Source organism: Podarcis gaigeae (genome assembly GCF_964106915.1).
Source record: "Podarcis gaigeae genome assembly, chromosome: 4".
In the NCBI taxonomy this organism is placed as follows: Eukaryota; Metazoa; Chordata; class Lepidosauria; order Squamata; family Lacertidae; genus Podarcis; species Podarcis gaigeae.
In genome coordinates, this window is record NC_139677.1 from 34244055 (window position 1) to 34261710 (window position 17656).

The window sequence follows — 17656 nt, forward strand, 5'->3', positions numbered from 1 at the left end:
GAGCTGAAGCATTCCATGCTGGTTACTTGCTTTCAGCAGTAGTGGTTGCTGTTTGGTAGTACCCAATTGGTTAGCTGTCAGATTCTAGAGCTCCCTATTGGTAGCTCTTAGGTAATTCACAAAATACAGAGTACATTCATAAAACACATTGTTCATTCATAAAGCAGTAACATAAATCTCCTTTGCTACATATTGGGTGTATATTTCAGTGGTTGAATGTACAGGCCATGCTGTAGTGTAGTGCTTATGTGACTGTGAATAAAAGGTGGTTGGGCTCATTTTCTCAGGGTTTGGGGGGAGAGGTGACAAAATTGATTGAGCCTCATAGTTGCTGGGCCTGAGTTGCCCTGCCCTTGCATGAAGTCTTGGGTTTGCAATTTTGGGAGAGGGGAGACTGCCTGCTGGGGAGTGGGCAGGCTGGCGAGGTCCCCTAGATTTAGAGGCCCTAGGCTTCAGCCTATTTAGCCTATACATAAATCCGACACTGCTTCGAGTAGAGGTAGACAATGTGCTACATGGGGGCCTCATTTAAGGTTGGTCCTAGTGTCTTCTGAAGTTGCCCCATTCTTTCATCTCATCTCATGTAGAACATTTCCGTCTCTGGCTCTGCCCCATCATCGACTCTGTCCCCATGCACCACTGGCATGCAGCCCTTCACAAATTAATCCTGAGAAATGCAGCGTTCAGCAGAAACCGCTGCCTTTGTACCACCACACAATCGAATCCTATGCAGAAAGTTGAAAATGAAACTTCAGGGGTTCTTTTCCCAACATTCCCCTTCCCTAGATTCTCACACAGGTGGAGAACATTCCTTTGTTATGCCGACTCAGTTAGAATAACGTTCCAGGATTCCTTCCTCTGTTGGTGGGTGGTCCGTTCCTCAAAATCATCTTTAACTGTGCAACCTGAATTTGCCAACATGTGTCTGAATCCCACTCCAAAATAGAAACAGTCTGGAAATGCCCTTATAGATTAAACAAGCATTTCCAGAGGAAAACTTAACAGTTATCTGGGTGATTCTTCGCCAGCCAGTGCTGTTTCCTGGATACAACCACTTTTTCTGTTGGTTAGTGCCTTGGTAACCACTCACTCAGAAAGCTCCCACTATTATAATTATATCTTTAGAAACAAACTGGCTATTAGACCAATCTTCTTGAACTGGAAGTAATTTTCTCCTCCAGTAATTCTTTGTAATGCACTGTCCCCAGCTCTTCATCACCATCTGTCAAGCAGGAGCTAAATTTCAGCTGGGTTGCAACCCTGCTCCAAGCAGACAACTCTCACCCAAGGCTTTCCAGGCTGTGCCTAGGAATGCAGCACAAAAGGATGAGAACAATATCAGGGTGCTTCTATGCTCTTAATACTGTTGGCAACTGCAAAAGTTTTGGGGCAGACACACTGCTGCATTTCCAATCAGTGCATTCTGCATAACTCCTGCTGAAATCCTTCTTGTACCATAAACCTTCCAGTTTACTATTTCCCAGTTTTTCATTGCACTGTAGTATAAGATTGTCCCTCCAGATGCATATTAATAAGTCAATAATATTGGGGAAGCATCGCAGAACAGCAAATAAAGCAGACTGCTGTGTGCAATATGTAAAGGTAAAGGGACCCCTGACCATTAGGTCCAGTCATGGCCAACTCTGGGGTTGCGGTGCTTATCTCGCTTTATCGGCCAAGGGAGCCGGCGTACAGCTTCCGGGTCATGTGGCCAGCATGACTAAGCTGCTTCTGGCGAACCAGAGCAGCGCACAGAAACGCCGTTTACCTTCCCGCCGGTTTTATCTACTTGCACTTTGACGTGCTTTCAAACTGCTAGGTTGGCAGGAACCGGGAGCGAGCAACGGGAGCTCACCCCGTCGCGGGGATTCAAACTGCCGACCTTCTGATCAGCAAGTCCTAGGCTCTGTGGTTTAACCCACAGTGCCACCCGTGTCCCTTTTGTGTGCAATATGAATTCACCACTAATACACTATTATTGCATCAGTGGCATGCTGCAGAATACCCATACAGAAAACAACAACAACAACAACCCATGAATCTGGTGGGGCCCACAGAGTGGGAGAAGTGTTATAAATACTCCTTCCCCACCTACCACTCCTCTACAAATCACACCATCTTTCTGTTGCTTTTTAGATGTTTGGGAATCAGGAGAGATTGGAGTCTTCTACCAAACGTAGTTTGTCAACAAGATTCCAGCTGGTGCCAAATGCAGGTGAAAATTCCGTCTCACTGCTGTGCATCTGCTGCCTTTATAATAGTGGCCGCAGGCTGGCCTTGAATGATACAGCTGACCTCATGAAAGCCGTTTTGGATGTGGTTAAGAGAATAAACATGGCAACGATGCAAATTGTGGCCCCAGGTCAGTTTTTTTTTGCTCAGTGAACAGTTGCACAGTTGCCTGAGAGCCTTGCAATTATAGACAGAATCGCTGAGCTTGCAATAATATGAGTCAGGGTAAAAGTGAAGCTGTGCCACTGGGATTATATTATACCGTAACTCAGAAAGGTTGCGCTGACATTGTTTCTGCAAAGGGAGTCAGCAAGGGTTTAGCAAATGATTCTGATCTTAAAGCTTCCTTTCTTTTTAGCAAAAGGACAAGGTGCCTTTTTATGTACAAATCCGTATAAGTTACAGCTGTGATGAAAAGGTTATAACCCAGAAATATACCGTATTTTTCACTCTATAAGACGCACCAGACCACAAGACGCACCTAGTTTTTGGAGGAGGAAAACAAGAAAAAAAACATTCTGAATCTCAGAAGCTAGAACAGCAAGAGGGATCGCTGCGCAGTGAAAACAGCAATCCCTCTTGCTGTTCTGGCTTCTGGGGTAGCTGCGCAGCCTGCATTCACTCCATAAGACGCACACACATTTCCCCTTACTTTTTAGGAGGGAAAAAGTGAGTCTTATAGAGCAAAAAATACGGTACTTCTTAAGGTAACATTTTTTTAAAAAGTATTTGTTAATGATATACTTTTTCTGAATTGTAAAAATTGATGTCAGCAAAGAAACGTTCAGGAAATAACCTCATTGTATACAAAAGATTCTGCAATTGTATTTAAGAGAGAAGGTAGTGCAGTGATTGAGCTTCTTGCTGAGGATAAGGAGGACATAAATTTAAAAAATCAATTCATTCACACTATTTCTCAAAAGGATGGCTGTCAAAGGTTGTGTTATCTCTGTGTGTTCCATCCTCTACTCACTTTCTGTTGCCTCTTGAATCAGCTTTAGAGAAACGGCTTAGAGAAAACAGTCATTTATGGGCTGCCCCATTGGCATTGATCTGTGACAGGGCTTTTTCAGTGGTGGTTCCCTGGTTGTGGAAGGTCCTCCCTAGTGAGGTACACCCCTGTCTCTGCCATTATTCACTTTCAGAGGGAATTTGAAAACCTTATTTATCCGGGCATTTGGTGGCTGAATAACACAGTTCCTGGCAGTTGCAAGATCACTGGATGGAAGAATGTTTTTAAAACTATAACTCAGGCATCCCCAACCTGCGGCCCTCCAGATGTCTTCGCCTACAACTCCCATGATCCCTAGCTAACAGGTCAGGAATGATGGGAATTGTAGTCCAAAACATCTGTAGGGCTGAAAGTTGGGGATGCCTGCTATAACTGCTTTTAGATATTTTAAACTAATTGCTCTTGGAATGTTTTAACTGTTTTAGATGTTTCTGTTATGTTTTTAAATTGTGGATCCGTTCGTCCCCCGGGCTTCCTTGAAAAGGTGGGGTATTCAACAAATAAACAATAAACAACAGTAAAAATAAATAAATAGCATTTAATAGTATCAATAAGTTGCAACTTTGCATTCCTAAAAAAATGTATCAAAATGCAAAAATATGGTGCTGTCCAGTGGTTCACACAAACCATTGAATGGGATTGCTGGGTGTGCTTTGACAGGACAGTTCCCCCTGCCTAGTAACTTTTGTGCAACAGATTGCATCCAATTGGTGTCACTTTGCTGATGGAAAGTGATCATCTTTGGCAGCTCATCACTCGTCCTGCAGCTCCCACCCTGCCACTCTGCTCCAGAGGGTTGCCCAAATCTTCAGGCACCAATTTGAATGCCAGGCGTTGAACCCAGCTGGGGTTTGTGGCGGGTGTTGGGTGAATGGAGCTGACAAATGCTAGTGAGAGTGACAGGAGATGATGCAGACATTTACTGATGCGACATCCGTACAACACTTTCAGATATCATTTGAACAGAATGTAACTCAGAATGGCTTCGGGTGGCCATCTCTTGTACTTTCCTGTGGACCCTGCTCCATAAAGCATTGCCAAGGGCAACAAGAACTCCTTTTTGGGTTTGCACTGACACCAAGAACCCACCTCCCCAAGACAGGGCATAAAGAAGGAAAAGTATAACTCATTCCCACCTCCACCCCTCTCCCCTCCCCCAAATACTGAAGCATCTCTACACTTAGCTCACTCCACCACCCTAGTCTGATACCCTCCCAGCCCTAGGTCTATGCTCCCCAATGTGAGCAGTACCCTCAGACACCACCTGTGCACCAGCCTTGACTCCCTGCCTCTACCATTTAAAAATTATTATTGTTAAAGTGAGGACTTTTGGGGGGGAGGGTTGTTTGGTTGATGGGGTTGGCTGCTTTTTTCACCTGTGTTTTATTTGTTCTGCAATGCATGTAAAAGTTTTGCATGGGCTTTTTTTTTAAGAAGGAGGAGCTCTGAGCACCACCAGTTTTTCATCTGTGAAATGGGCACCCATCATTCTGGTGACTTATTTGGACGGTGGCTATGGCAATAGGATAAAGAGATGCACATGAAAAGTGCCCTCAGCAGTAGCCATTAACGATAATTTCACTAACATGACTCGTGCGTGTTCCTTTCCTGTAATCATACATGTCGGTGTGTTGTTATTTTGGGTAGGTTAGTGGGCTCTGTTGAACAAGCCCAGCCATGTCCTTGTCAGAGCGATATAGCAATCAAAACAGAACTGTTTAAAAGGCTTAAGATCTCTAAGGGAGTCGTTTATAGGAGCAGATAAAATCAAGAGCTTCCTACTTTTGGTGTCATGCTTTATATTTGTTATGGAACATAACTGAGAGGGCAATGTGAGGTCTTTGGTTTAACCTGACAGTTTTGAAACTCTCTGTTGGCACTTTCTGTGCATGTTTGCAGCATTTGCAGAGCTTTCCGGGGTGCAAGCCTGGGCAGAGTGTATGGAGGTCCTGGGCTACCCAGATGACAGGACCCCCATCTTGGCCTTTCTGATGTGGTCCAAAGGAATACATTTGGCACCAGCTTGGCTGCAGGAGTTGCTGGAAGGGGGCATACAAGATACCATCCAACCACCTTAGGGACTCCACTCGGGATTTGTGTAGGGTTTCAGGTTTGAGTCCACTTCAGCTCTTGTACCTGTTTTCCAGGCAGCTAGGAATGACTGAAGCTCATTGGAATGCAATAGCTGCCTTGAGCCTTAAAAATCTCCAAGGGAAATTGGTTTGTAAAGTTTGTGAACTCCAGCTTGAACTCCCCAGCTGTTTTCAATCTGGCTCTTTGTTGTGAAGCGGGGCCTCTCAAACATTGCACTTTATTAGTTTAACAGGGGAACATAATTTCATACTAAAAGCAATTCCAGCCTATAAACCTGGCCATGCTGATCTGCCCTTGCACAGCCCAGCGAGAGGCATCGTACATAAGGAAAGAAAACAAACTCTTGGCAGGAGACGAATGCAGAGACTTCCATGGTAGAGGACACACATTTGTTCAGGCAAATTCTCACTTAGAGCTGAGCACCTGATTTGGGTAAGGGCTGGTCTCCGAGACCTCGGTTTCGCACTGTAAGCTGCTAGGTCGAGTTAATTCATTGCTCTCAGTGCTCACAAAGTGCTTCCTAGACGGATGGCTGAAGCTTCATAGCACGTACCGTACGTGGCTTGCACAGGTCAACTGGGTCAACTGGGATTTCTGGGTGGTCGGGCGGGTGTAGTGCAGGTATGGAAGAGTGCCAAGTACATTGGCAGGCGGGAATGTCAATTCCAATGCCTTGTAAACAAGTTGTCTGCAGTTCAACCGTGAACAATGCAATTATGCTGATTATGTGCATGTTCCTCCCTGTGAGCACAAGTGGCAGGTCAGGTTACTCAGAAACTACTGTGCTGCGAAGTACAGAGTATTCAGCCGATTAGGCTAGGCTCGGACTTGACTTAGATCAGGATCTGGCTCCAGCCAATGACATGCCCGCCAACATTTCTCCGATGAAAATAGGGATATCCCATTCCATAATGATAATTTTACTATTTATACCCCACACATACAGGATTGCCTTCCGACAGCTTGGGGTCAGATAAGTGCAAGTAGATAAATAGGTACCACTCTGGCGGGAAGGTAAACGGTGTTTCCGTGCGCTGCTCTGGTTTGCCAGAAGCGGCTTAGTCATGCTGGCCACATGACCCAGAAGCTGTACGCGGGCTCCCTTGACCAATAAAGCGAGATGAGCGCCGCAACCCCAGAGTTGGTCACGACTGGACCTAATGGTCAGGGGTCCCTTTACCTTCACCTTCAAGGAAAATTGTGATATTCCGGGATCAGACCAGAAGCTGGAATGGCTTCTCTAAATGAGAGACGTCCCTGGAAAAGAGGGACATTTGGAGGGTCTCCAGTGAGGTGCCTTAAATATAAGCCTTTTCGGTTCTATTCTTCATGCCAGTGTTGACTCACAGGGCATACAGGGAGAATGTTTTTTTCTCCACAGGTTAGTTTCACAGAGCCCTTTTATTCTTCAGTAGGCCACTCACACATTTAGTTCCCCACCTTCACGCTGAGGAGATCCTTCAGTACAGTGGTACCTCGGGTTAAGAACTTAATTCGTTCTGGAGGTCCGTTCTTAACCTAAAACTGTTCTTAACCTGAGGTACCACGTTAGCTAATGGGGCCTCCCAATGCAGCCTGTTCTGTTCTCATCCTGAAGCAAAGTTCTTAACCTGAGGTACTATTTCTGGGTTAGTGGAATCTGTAACCTGAAGCGTCTGTAACCTGAAGTGTCTGTAACCCGAGGTTCCACTGTAACAGATACTTCAATGTGCTGATCACGTATTCCCAAAAGAGGGGTATTTCCACACGATGCTCAAAGCAGCTCTTGCACAAATCACCTGGAGATACGCAGATATAAAGCGCACATCACCTGCATTGCAAGTTCATCTCCTTTGTGTTGACCTTGGGTTTAGATGTTCGCAATAAGCAGAGCAAAAGAAACACAAGGGCAGATTTAAGCCTCATTTGTTGGCATGGTTTCAGGCTGCAAGCCTATGTGCAGTTACCTGGGAGTAGGCCTCACTGAAATGAATTAGGCTGACTTCTAAGTAGACGTGCATAGACTGAAAGCAGGGCCTTGATAACGCCATCTGTCAAGCTGTTTACTCGGAGCCCTTTCCCTTTTCTGCCCCACCTCCACAGTCCTTCCTTTCTCATGCGATGTTGGCAAACATAGCGTACAGAGAGCCTTGCTTGTCATTCGCTGAACCAAAGCGAAGCAGGACCGATTCATATTTTTTCTCCTACACTCCAGCCGTTTTCTTGGAAAAGAGGTTTTAGTTTGTCAACAGCACTGGCAAGGGGAACAGAGGTTTAGTTTTCACCACAAGGGCACGAGGCACCACTGAGCTCAAAAGACAAGCAAACTGCTCGCATTCAACAGACCACTAATGTCGTGAGCTAAATATATCGGACTTGGCTTGTTTCATGCGAGTGTTGCCTCTGAACCACTCCCTCCTAGATTTGAAGGGGGAACACAGCTCAGGTAGGCTCAGGGCAGAGGAAACTTGGATCCTTTCCAGGCACGTTTATACCACAGCATGACTGAACCCAGCACCTGAAATATGATATCTTAGCCCCAGGGTTAAGGATGAGGAGAGTAGGAGGTGAAGGGAAATCATGCTGCAGGCATCTTATAGATCTGTGCTGGCAGAGACACCGTACATTTAAAGCACACCCACACTAGAATTCTGGGAAATGCAGTTTACGCTTCACAGAGATACAATTCCTAGCACCCTTGACAAGTCACAGTTCCCAGGATTGTTTGGGGAGAAAATGCGCTTTAAATGTGTGGTGTGCACATAGCTATCAGTCAGGTGCCAACTGGGTCAAACTGGGAGCTATGTGGATGTGGTGCTAGCTTCTTATGCCACCAGGGCTACTGGGAGTCAGAGAAGGCAAAACTACAGGTAGTTTTAAGCATACCCTTCAACCATAGCTGACAACTTTGCCCTTTTTTAAAGGGAAATTCCCTTATTCTGGATAGGATTCCTTGCAAGAAAAGGGAAAAGTTCACAACTATGCCTCCAACATTTCTCCAATGAAAATAGGGATGTCCTAAATAATAATAATAATAATAATAATAATAATAATAATAATAATAATATAATAATACTCTGTCCATCTGACTAGGTTGCCCCAGCCACTCTGTGCAACTTCCAACATATATAAAACCATAATCAAACATTAAACATTTTAAAACTTCCCTGTACACGGCTGCCTTTAGATGCCTTCTAAAAGCTGTTTACTTACTTATCTCCTCGGGTCAGGGGGTTGCATAACTCCACACCATCCTACATTTCTCTGATTAAAAACAGGGACTTCCTAAGGAAAAGCTGGACATTCTGGGATCAAATCAGAAACCAGGACAGCTTCTATAAATTAAGGACTGTCCCTGCAAAAAAGGAACACTTGAAGGGTCTGCAAATTGCACCCATGGATCTGAACTGCTCATGTGGAGGCCATTTGTTGAATGGCTGCTGTATGGATGTCGCAAATTTCCTTACAATTGGGCAAGAGTAGATAGTCGATGACAGGTGCGTCCTCTGAGCCCAGCGCCCCCAAACCCAGTATGTCAGGCAGTTGCTTGGGTCGCCTGCCCCTAAATCCAGCCTTGGGTAGTTTGAGATGAGATGATGAGCAGTTTGAGATGAGATGATGAGCAAAAATACTCCTGCTTCCTCTTACTACACCTCTTGTCCAAATCTGTGAGATACACACATCTCTGAGCTGCAGATGGGAATTTGGGAGCATGAGTCATTCATGCTTCCCCTGCCCATCCAAAACCACCCACTGTAATCCATTTACAGTAAATACTCTAAGTCTAAGATTGAGCCTGTGTGGCGATAACTGTACAAGCAATTGTAATCATTTCACAGGGTCTTAAGGCTATACCTCCTCAGACAAATGTAACACAATAGTCAAGTTAATCCAATTACTGCTACGTGGCGCTTCTTACTGTGCAACTACACTTTCTCACTACAGATCACATAGTGTCAAGTTTAATATAGCATGACTTTTCGTGAGCCTCCGGAAGTCCCAAAAAGTTAATGAAAAACGTGGGGAAAGAACTTGGCTCCGTGCCCCAATTATGCTTTTCGCGTTCAAAGCCATTTAAAAATATATATTAAAAAAACCCGAAAGGCGTAAGAGGCAGCAGACCTGTGACACAAAAAGCATTTGCACTTCATTTCTGATTTACAGCACAGTGCACATTTGCAAAGCAGCTGGTTGCTCAATCATCCCTAGCAATCTCTGGATGCTCAGGAAGCAACATGCCAACTGTAAATTGTTTTTCACTCTTATTGTTTCCAGTTGGGAATATGCCCTGTGCTTAACAAAAGGGGGTTACATCATTTACATCCTTGGCCACATTAGGCTTTGATGAAGGAGAGCAGGCAATGATGTTTCCTACAGATCAGGATCTCTAGTTGCACTTTGGCTGTGAAGCGGGGGGATATCACTACTTAGATTTAGCCATGGTTTATGGATGAGAGGTCCCAAGCAACACAGGAATAAAGGGATCCTGTAGTCTGCATGTTGCCTAGCTTATGGTTCTGGCTTAAGTGCTTTCACAGAGCCAGGCATCATACAACTTTGTAACACATGCAGTCTCCAGGAAAGGGTGAGAGGAGATTGGCACAGTGCAAACACACCAACAGGATTAGCTCTGCCCATGTGTTTGCACCATCCAGACCTCCCACCATCTCACCCCTCTTCCTCCCTGTAAGTGACAATCTAGCTGCTGGGAAACTGGCAGAGTAGTTCCGCCCTACTCTGTGAGACACTTCAGGTCCCACATGAGGGAAGTATAAAACACAGCATCTTGGGAAATAAAACATGGCACTGATCAGATATAGTACAAGGCCAAGGCTAACACCTTCGCCATCAGCAATCCCAAAGGGGTGGCAGGAGTGGCCCAGGCAAACATCAAACCCAATGGGCCCTGAGTGTGTATACCAGTTTCTGACCCCACACCTGCTTGTGTGCCTGCCCCAGCTGAATTCCAGGCCCTCTAAGTGTCCCTGTTTTCCTGGATTTACAGAAGCCGCCTTGGTTTCTGATTTGATCCCAGAATGTCCCGCTTTTCCTTAGGACGCTCCTATTTTCATCAGAGAAATTTTGGAGGGTATTGAGTTATGGGATCCCCTGAGCCAAGGAGATAAATAACCGTACGACCTTTAGAAGACATCTGAAGGCAGCCCTGTATAGGAAGGTTTTTTCTGTTTAATGTTTTATTATGTTTATATATGTTGGAAGCTGCACAGAGTGGCTGGGGCAACCTAGTCAGATGGGCAAGGAAATAATAGTAATAGTAATAATAATAATAATAATAATAGTCCCTATTTTCATTGGAGAAATGCTGGAGGGTATGCACACACACGGAGAGCAGGCATGAGAGCGAGAGCGAGAGCGAGAGAGAAAGACAGGATCAGCAGCCTCTGTGCTCTGCTGGCTGAACTTTTGGCTCTGACAGGTGAACAATGCTGAAGCCTGGCCTGTACATGTTTGGGCTGGGCATCCTTGGCAGGCCCATAGCCTGCCCACACCCCAGAATGAAGCAAGGTGTTTTTTTTAGTCTGGATAGGAATGAGATAAGGAAAAAGGAATGTGACCTTGCAGCTTCCACCCTGTCCTCGTGAAGTACCTAAGCACTGGCTAACCTTGGCATACAAAATAATCTGTTGCCATATCTACTGCATACCCACCTACGCACGTGTTTCAAATTAATCCTTTACCTGGCAGCAGAGCTTCAGTCAGAGGCAGGAAACGCAGCCCCAACTTCCCTGTTGAAGGACTTGTCCCTGGAAGGAGAAGGGTGGGGGGAATGCAACTGAGCCAGCATCTGAGCATGTGCAGAGTTTCTTCTTTGTATCAAATAACTGGAGCCAGCTCTCCGGAATTAGGGGCTGAATTGGTAAATCCTGAAAACAAGCCTTATTTATCCTCTGCTTTGAGTAAGGGGCATGCACCAGCTATAAGATTCAACTTGTATCTGTGCTCTGATGTTGCTGGGCTGCAGCCAATGGTCAGGGATGATGAGAGATGTAGTCCTACAACATCTGGAGGGCTGCAGGTTCCCCATCCCTGATCTAATTCAAGATTGCAGTGTAGGTACGACTAATGTGCACCAGCATAGGACAGGTACTCTCCCTACCAAAAAGAAGACGCCATGTTACTTTGGAAATGACGGAGCTCCACTTTCTAGCTTTGTGAAAATTTGGTGTCAGCTGAGCCCTAATGCAATTAATAAGAGCTTCCTTCCTTCTCAAGAGCCAACCTCCTGAGTGCTCATTAGCCGCACCGCAACTTTGAAACCACAACTTAAAAGGCACTGTTATGATCACAGCAGATACATTTTCATTAACAGTGCTCTCAGCAGCCAAGCGGGCAAAAAGAAGAATAGAAAGTAGAACGCTGATGGAAAAATAGGAAAGAAAGCAAAATAAGAAACATACTTATCATTGAATTCTACCAATAACTTGTGTGTGCTGGTCCCATGGGTTAACCGTGAGGCGAGGTCCGAGGTCGGGGGTGCAGTATGGAGGCTGTCCATCAAAGCTGAAGCTGGGTCCAAGGCAGGGAGTCAGGTGAGGTCAGGAGCTCCGGCAGGACAGGGTTCAGGCAGGAACTGGCTACCAACAATGTTGCTCCCGCAACTTGGGACTGGGGCTGGCTGGCTTTTATCTGCCCCGAGGCATAGGGCAGCCCCGGTCCACAGGTGACTCACCTCTCCTGGCCTGGAGGCGAGCACTCCTCCTGCGGGAACTTAGTTCCCTCTGCCTCTCTGCCCCTGAGCCTCTGCAGCTCAGGAGAGGCTGGAGGGTTACCGGACCCAGAGGCAACCTCACCTTCCCCTGACAGGGCTGAGAGTGGAGCACCTGCAGGCAATGGGTCCTCCATCACCTCAGGAGCCAGAGCAGACTCAGCTGGTGCCTGCACCTGAGGATCCAGCACAGGTGAGGACCCTTCAGGCTCAAGCCCCAGCCTCGACTCAGCTGGTTCTGGAGGCGGGGAATCCTGTGCAGGCTGGGATCCCTCAGGTTCAGCATCTGAGTCTGAATCCCAGGCCATCACAGTGTGTATCTTTCCTGATAAACACATAGCAGTAAGTGGGAACATTCGTTCTAAGCTCAGAGTCAAGTTTTGATGGAGAGAAGAGACTCATTTGATCTTTCTATATGTCAGGTGGGGGCCTGGTTTATTGTAGGACATTCTGATGGTTGAACAAGTGGAAGCTTCAGGAGGAGAGCAGAGTGGCCTCTTCTCTATGACCTTCAGATCTCCTTTTCACCTTCTCCTTGGATGCACATGCTCCCTTTCCCTTCTTCAAGACTGCTGGAGCAATCAGATTATATATGACACCCCCACTCCCACCCATCCTCTCCATGTTTTCCCAAAGCTCCTCATGTGGACAGGCATCTCAATTCATGGACCTTCAAGGAGAAGGACCCTTGGCATTCCCAACACCAGTGGTCCGGACATCATTGCACCCCAACAACCCAGTTATCATGATGGAGCCCCTATCATATGGATAACGCACAAAGCGGGGCATGCTATAGATAATTTCCTCATTTCTCTTGATTTATTGCCAGAGAAATAACTTCAGCTGCACATTCCAATTTCTTTAAAAATGCCTCTCCCTCTCTGGCTGAAGAGAGAAACAAGTTAGATTACTTGATCATCATTATGGCGGCTGATTATTAAGGACTCCACTTCTCTGTGGATGATGCAGTAATTGCTCTCTCGGGCATGAAAGGAACTTTTCATTTCATCCAAAGAAACAGACGCTTCTAAAACGTGTAGCCTTTGATTTGGATCACTAACTACACCATAAGGATTAAAATATTGATATACATTGATACACCAAAAAAAAGAAGGGAATTTGCCTTCATTACACCCATGCTGGCATCTTGTACTTCATTATCCTATGTGTATTGATTAAATAAGAATAAGGGAGGGAGCTAAGCTGTGGTGGAATAGGATTCAGGGGTGAAAAAACAGTAAAATCGTTGGTGTGGAGATTTCATGAGTTGTGGACAGAAGTCATATGGGTTTGAGCTAAACCCGGAACCACTTTTCCTAGTGATTACAAACTAGGTCAGCTTTGGTTTCAGTCAAAGACCCCTCCAGACTGGTGTTTTACTGTGGGTGTATTCTGCAACATGTTCCTTACGAAGTAATTTTACCACAGTGGTGGATTTAGTCTGCTTCAGTTTGTTCTGTAGTACTTCCTCACTACTACCACATTGCTAACACATTTTTGCTGTTCTTGGGGGCTATAGAGCATCTAACAAAAAACTATATATATATATATATATATATATATATATATACCTTATAATAATGTTATAGTAATGTTTTCCTCTTATAATAAACTAACAATCTCACACACATTTCAGATGTCAATTACATTTTTTCTCTTGTACAGTCGTACCTTGGAAATCAAACAGCTTAGTTCCCAAATGTTTTGGCTCCCGAACGTCGCAAAGTGACTGTCCCTGTTTGCAAACTATTTTTGGAAGCCAAATGTCCAACGGGGCTTCCTGCAGCCAATCAGAAGCCATGCTTAGGTCTTTGAACATATTGGAAGTCAAATGGACTTCCGGAACGGATTCCGTTCGATTTCCAAGGTACGACTGTATTTTCCCCTCGCTGCTGCATTCTCTTGAACTAAATAACACAAAGTAGTCCACTGCAACACCTACAGTATCCACTTCTCTTTTTACACAAGCGGTAAATTCATAGAATCCGAGAATCATAGAGTTGAAAGAGACCCCAAGGGTCATCAAGTCCAACTCCCTGCTTTTCAGGAATCTCAGCTAAAGCACCCCTGACATATGGCCACCCAACCTCTGCTTTCAAACACCCAAGGAAGGAGAGTCCACAACCTCCAGAACAGCTCTTTCAGCCAGAACGTTCTTCCTGATGTTCAGTTGGAATCTCCTTTCTTGTAACTTTGCAAATTGACCCAATTTATTTAATATTATTTATCTAAAAACAAGAAGAGAAGAAGAGCTTTGATTTTTATATCCCGCTTTATCACTACCCGAAGGAGTCTCAAAACGGCTAACATTCTCCTTTCCCTTCCTCCCCCACAACAAACACTCTGTGAGGTGAGTGGGGCTGAGAGACTTCAGAGAAGTGTGAATAGCCCAAGGTCACCCAGTAGCTGTATGTGGAGGAGCAGGGAATCAAACCCAGTTCACCAGATTACAAGTCTACCGCTCCTAACCACTACGCCACACTGGGTGGGACAATAAATTAACCAGAACATTCATGGTGTAAAAAGTTACGGTATTTCATCAGGAAGTTACAGGATATGCACTGATTGGAAATAAAGCAATGTGACTACCCCAATATCACCACGAGCACAAATCCCGAATGTGCGATAAAGAGGATGTCTGGGGAGGCCCTAAATCACCCAACATATATATAAGGGAAGACTTATGTTCCAGCACAAATATTTCATCCCCCAAAGTAACATGGCTCAGGGCATGGTCTAAAGGCATGGAATTAAATTGCAGTGGGTCTGATCAGTAACTGTCTAGGATTCCCACATACACTGCCTTGAAATCTTTGGAGGAATGGACATTTTCAACCTCAGTGATGTTTCCAGTGAGCCAGCATATTATTGGTTCAATCAGTACAGCTGGCAAGTAAGCTTTCCTGTTAGGTTCAGAATTAGACCACATCAAATAATACAAGTCCGATATCAAGTTAATGTGCTTTGCATGGTTTACTAGAGGCTCCCCCCTTTAACATAGGAATAAGCAAATCCTCCTCCTATGTTATGTGCTTTGGGCTATTTCTAGCTATATCAGGGAGAATTTGTGGCTAGACCTTTGAGCAGCCCTGATCACAACCATGTTCACTCAGAAGGAAGCCTGTGAAGATGTTGTCTTCCGTGAGAATGGGGTAACCTTTTCCTTGGTTTATTTCTGTTAAATACCTTTGCTTGCAGTGCAACCTAGCCAGTGCTTAGGATGACAGAGGAGAGCAGGATCTCTGACCTCTTGTGACAGACCCCTTAGCCCTGCTCCCATTTAGAAGGCTGAGGGATGGGGGACACAATTTGACTATAATCTGTCCATCACCAGCACCAGCACCAGGTGTGGCTGGAGCCTGACTTAAAAAGTAATCAGAGCAGGACGATTGATGAGCAATATAATAAGAATAAGAATAAGAATACGAATAAAAATTTATTATTTATGTCCTGCCCATCTGGCTGGGTTTCCCCAGCCACTCTTGGCAGCTTCCAGCAAAATATTAAAATACAATAATTCATCAAATATTAAAAGCTTGCCTAAACAGGTCTGCCTTCAGATGTCTTCTAAAAGTCAGATACAGTCATACCTCGAGTTGAATGTGTTTCGGGTTGAGCATGTTCGAGTTGCGCTCTGTGGCAACCTGGAAGTAATGGAGCGCATTACTTCTGGGTTTCACCGCTTGCGCATGTGCAGACGCTCAAAATGACATCACGCACACGTGCGGAAGCGGCATTGCATCTTACGTTCCGTTCGGGGTGTGAACGGGGCTCTGGAACAGATCCTCTTCGCATCCCGAGGTACCACTGTAGTTGTTTTTTCCTTTGACATTTGATGGGAGGGCCTTCCACAGGGCGGGTGCCACTACCAAGAAGGCCCTCTGCCTGGTTCCCTGTAACCTCACTTCTCACAGGGAGGGAACTGTCAGAAGGCCCTCAGAGCTGGACCTCAATGTCTGGGCAGAACGATGGGGGTGGAGACACTCCTTCAGGTATACTGGGGCTGAGGATGTTTAGGGCTTTAAAGGTCAGCACCAACACAATGAATTGTGCCTGGAAACATACTGGGAGCCAATGCAGGTCTTTCAGGACTGGTGTTATGTGGTCTCAGGAACTGCCAACCCAGCAAAGGTGCAGGGGAGATGGAGGGACTTGGATAGTTACTGATTCCACTGGTAACTCCACTGGTTCAGACAGAGACAGGCAAGTGGACAAGGAGGCAGCACGATCAGAAGCACAGGGTAACAAGATGGTGGTGGTAAATTTGTGTGAGACAAGCCTCTGTTCTCCCTTTCCCTTCCAGTTCAAATAGCACAAGCAAAATCTTTTTCCCCAACAGCATTTTCTCCAAGGCTTTTCACTGTCAGTTCTATACTGCTTAAGAATAGAGTTTGTGTAGCCAAGCCTAATCTTTTTTTTTTTTTAAAAAAAACACATTGTGCCACTTCTAGATATCTTACACACTCCCCCCCCCCAAGACTCTTCTGGTGGAAGTGATGTTTGCCATGGTTCCCATGGGGGGTGTGTGAAAAGTAAGTTAATTATTCAATGGAATCTCACAGTGCTGGCAAAACAAAAGCAATTTTCTTTTACGGGTGGAAAATGAAGTATTACTGAGTGATTTCTAAACTTTTACCAGCAGATGTCACTGTCTGCATAATAAATAAAAACCTGACATCGGTTTCCAAGGAAATTAGATCCACTTCAATTTATCCTTTCCAACCATATGCTCTGAATTCTATGAGAGCTTTTGTTGCCAGTGATGGGCATCCGTCTCAATTATGTTGAAGTATATATAAAGTGAAGTGGACGTGGAAGATTGCTAAATGCATGGACTTTCCTTCTATACCTTTATAGTTGGACCTGCCCTATACAGATCAGAACCCTGGTTTACGGTCAGGCTGACCTCATGCAACAAGTTAGCAGGAGGGAAAAGGCAATCTGCAGGCAGCATAGTGGGTGAGTGTGTCTGGCTCTTCACCAGAAAGTTGGTGACTTGAGTCCACCCAGAGCAGGATTCCTGCATTGCAGGGGGCTGGACTAGATGGCCTTCGGGGTACCTTCCAACTCTACAATTCTATGATTGTAAGGATGGTCCTCTCAACAGGAGATGCTCAGGAAGCTAGATCTGAATCAGAGGTTGGGACATGGGCTGCAGTACCAAGGACAGCTCCCAGGTAGCAGACTATTGGCACCAACAAGTATGACTGAGCCCTTGTATGTCCATGTCCTCTTTGAGGAGTGGGAATCTTGAAGAGGTAGAGGGCAACTGAAGTCTGCACTTGATTGTGATTTAGTAGTTTCCTGATACATCTTTGGCAAAATGGGGTGGAATATCAAGAAGATTATGTACAGTGGTACCTCAGGTTACATACGGTACGCTTCAGGTTACATACACTTCAGGTTACAGACTCCGCTAACCCAGAAATAGTACCTCGGGTTAAGAACTTTGCTTCAGGATGAGAACAGAAATCGTGCTCCGGTGGTGCAGCAGAATCAGGAGGCCCCATTAGCTAAAGTGGTGCTTCAGGTTAAGAACAGTTTCAGGTTAAGAACAGACCTCCGGAACAAATTAAGTACTTAACCTGAGGTACCACTGTATTTGGAGTGGC